Source organism: Canis aureus, chromosome 38 (genome assembly GCF_053574225.1).
Source record: "Canis aureus isolate CA01 chromosome 38, VMU_Caureus_v.1.0, whole genome shotgun sequence".
In the NCBI taxonomy this organism is placed as follows: domain Eukaryota; kingdom Metazoa; phylum Chordata; class Mammalia; order Carnivora; family Canidae; genus Canis; species Canis aureus.
The window spans coordinates 8,853,840-8,857,521 of NC_135648.1; the positions used below are offsets into that span (position 1 = coordinate 8,853,840).

Sequence of the window (3,682 nt, forward strand, 5' to 3'; positions counted from 1 at the left end):
TTCATGTTGCTAATTTAGCACATGAATGAATTCAATTTTTTAATTGAATTGAATTTTTTAAATTTAATTTTAATTTAATTATATTCCTATCAAATTGTGACATTCTTCGGGTGCCTGGGTGGCTCAGTCAGTTAAGCAAGCATCTGCTTTTGGTTCAGGTCATGATCCCGGGACGCTCTGCATTTGGCTCCCTTTTCTCTCTCTGCCACTCCTCTGCCCCCACTGGTGTGCGCTCTCTCTCTCTCTCTCTCTCTCTCTCGATCAAATAAATAAATAACATCTTTTTTAAAAAAAATTGTGACATTCTTATGGGCAGGAGCTATGTCACACTTACCTTTGCGTTCCCAATGTGTGGCCCTAACACAGTGATGTGACACAAGGACGTGCCCAATGAACAGTGTTCAATTTAATAGAACACTGCCCCTTGGGTAACCTTCCTTCCAGAGTTGCCAGGCCACACATCTGCACTCCTTCATGTTGCTCGGGCAGGTGCTGCTGAGGAGGCCCTTGGAGCATTTGGCTACGGTTCCAAGCCCAGCAGCTCTGCTCTGAGCCCAGTGCTTTGCTCATCAACAGCCAATAATCAACACGTTTAAAACAAACCAAATACAGAGAAAGAAGGAAATCTCTAAAATAGCAATATATTAAAAGCTAGCTTTGCCTTTCGATGCAATCTCTCTCTGTTGGAAGAACAGGCAAGGTTTCCAATATGGACCTTCTGAGTTTAATGGAAAAGACACTCCTACGTGTCTCTGGGTTCTCCCCGGGAGCTCTTATGAAAGAACCCAACATGACATCAGGATCCCTCCATGGTGAGTTACATTTCTTGGGTCTGTAGTTCTTTGGTTCTGGAGGCATTTAGATTTCACAATCAACGTCTTTAATTGTGCTCAGGTCAGGAAATCACACACATGTTTCTCAGTGTCTCTAATCCCTCGACTCTATATTATTAGTTTATGAAGGCGTAGGTTGCATCTCACATTTTTGTGAGATTATGCAATTCAGTCTTCCTTGGCATCCCAGAAGAAGCCTGGGAAAACTCACAATTTCAAGCTTTTCTCTTTCCCTGAGGAGGAAGTGGAGCTCCATTCCTTTGTCTCTGCTCTTTCGCCCCCATGGAGGACAGAGCTGCAGAGGAGGACAGTGGACCAAGTAAGGTGCAGCCCTCACCTCCTTGGGGAGGGAGCTCACTAAGGGGGGAGGAGGGCTATTCCCCCCCCCACCCCCACCCCGCATTGACAAATGATGAAACGAAGGAGTATCAGCCCACATTCCCTGCCTGGTGAATGAGGTAGAGCAACATGCAGCAGGAAGGAAGAGAAAGAGACAAAGTGAGCCTGCAGAAATCAAGGAACGAAACATGCCCAAGCTGCCATCCTTCACCGAGCAAGTTATTGAACCTGACATAGAGGCTATTTCTTTTGAGATGGTATCTTAGTCCTAAATCCAGAAGGCTCTCTTCATGGACCCTCCAGCCCAGCCCTACGAAGGCCAACAGGACAGCTCCAGAGGATTTATTCACCTCTCCTCCAGCTCAAATGCTGCCTCAGCTGTTTGTGGCGGGCACTTTCAGATGCAAATACAATGTTGGTCACTCGATGCTAATCTCAGTTGCCATTCTGGTTGCTCCTCTGTCCAGGAGAGAACAGCAAGGCCACTGCCACCGTGCAACGTGCAATGATGCAATGTCACGTCTCCGTGCCCACTGCACTTAAAAAGATAAAAAGAAAGAAAGAAAGAAAGAAAGAAAGAAAGAAAGAAAGAAAGAAAGAAAGAAAAAGAGAAAGAAAGAAAGAAAAAAGTCCTGATAGCATTTCCCCCTCCAACAGAGCCAATTAGTTATGGGCTTTCTTTTGGCTCAATGCTATTCAGTGGAAACCAACCAAACGGAACCCCCAACCCTTCCCCTCCCTGCAGTTCCCCAAGAAATTCACAATGCACGCACCAAGGGAGCGTCTTGCCTGGGTTGGATTTTTCTCTCTGAATCTGTGGGCAAAATATTACTGTAGCATTTGCGTTCCTGAGCTCTCCTGTCCCTCTCCACGGAAGACATTGCCTCCTTCCTTCTGAGCCTGGAAGCCAAGAAAATGTTCGCCCTTGAAATGTTTGCAGTTCTCTCCTTGCACTGGGCTTGGTCCCCATCGTGGCCAGATTTGCAACATGAGATTGAGTGGTCTTCAGGGCTGTCAGCAAAATAATATCACCCCTTTGTGGAGGGGTGACAGGCCATACAAAGAGTGCGGCTCATTTTATCTGCTCACGCTGGTTGCCAACTTTGTAAAAACGCAATTGAAATATTTTCCCACAGCATATATGCTAATTGAAGAAAATGTATTAAACATAGAGAGGCCAGACTTAAAGGTAACCACCAATCACACTTGATGTGTACATCTTGCTTCTTTTTTCCCCCCTGTACATTTTCTTTTTGACCCAAAAAGAAATGACTGTGCGATGTACTGCTTTTTTACTAGACAAGATATACTGTATATTGTTCACATCAGATACTGTTCTGAAAATTCGTGTATAAAGGGTTTTTATGGCTATTTTGTAATTTACTTAACCAATCCCCAATTTGGGGAAACACTTTTTTATTGGAAAAATTATTTGGATCAAATCTGTGTTTTGGAAACATTTGTGACTGTTTCTTGAAGATCAGTTGCTAGCAATAGAATTGCTATTTCAATGATAAACAAAATGACAAATCTTTTGACGCATTCCCCAAAAGATACCAATGTACAAGGCTGCCAGCTATGTGTATAAAGTATTTTTAATCTCCAGCATTTTGATAGGCACCTATCAAAATGTGTCCATTATTGTTTTAGTTGGCATTTGCTTAAATAGATATTACACTAAGCATTTAAAAAAATGTATTACTCATTTGTAGTGCCTTTTTTGAGGCTACTCCATTAATGACTTTTATCTGTCTACCAGGAACTGAGTATTTTCCATATTGATGAAGAATTATTTTCATTTTTTAAAAGATGTTATTTATTTGAGAGAGAATTTAAGGAGGGGGAGCTGCTGGCAGAGGCAGAGGGAGAAGCAGACTCCCCAATGAGCAGGGAGCCGGATACCGGGCTCAATCCCAGGACCCTGAAATCATAACCTGAGCCGAAGGCAGATGCTTCATGGACTGAGCCACCCAGGCTCCCCAATGAAGAATTTTTTACAAATTGAATTCTAGAAGGCAATCCTCTACATGCTGCAATTCTTTTTCTTAGTTTAATATTTGACTTTCAATCTTGTTGATTGTGTGGGGCAGATAAAATGAGTTTTCCTTTTTATATGTTTACTAAAAACATTTAAAAGTGCAGAGAAGCAATAATATCAATAAAATACAATCACCTAAATATCACTACCCACAAATAACCAAGATACGCAGAAATTTTCACTTTTAGTGTAATGTAAGTGTTTTCTCTTATGGTTTCTACCTTTCTTGTTATTCGTAGAAATACCTTTCTTGCTCTATAATCAGCTGCATTGTCTTTTATTCCTTTTTAGTTAGCAGCTCAATCTTTAATTTGGCTGTAATAGTTTTGGTAGAAGATAAGGGTGTAGCTCTATGGGTTTCCAAATTCTCTTTCTTCTGCCCAGGGTATTGCTGTCTATAAAATAGAGATATTTCGTTCTTTTTTTTTTTTTTTTTTCTGGAAATAGTGAGTAAGCCAAGTAGCTCTGGTAA

At 41.7% G+C, this 3,682-nt stretch overlaps 1 long non-coding RNA gene across 2 annotated transcripts; it reads right to left on the bottom strand.

The window, feature by feature from the left end:
* Positions 1-621: 621 nt before the first annotated feature.
* LOC144307014 (uncharacterized) lies at positions 622-2,241 on the bottom strand. Of its 2 annotated transcripts, none has more exons than XR_013373974.1 (3): positions 1,946-2,241; positions 1,523-1,710; positions 622-1,128 (listed from the first exon to the last, which is right to left on the bottom strand). It is a non-coding gene; the product is annotated as an uncharacterized LOC144307014 (long non-coding RNA). The 2 variants fall into 2 exon arrangements; XR_013373973.1 differs by having other exon boundaries at positions 1,523-1,705; positions 1,946-2,237.
* Between the last annotated feature and the right edge of the window lie 1,441 nt (positions 2,242-3,682).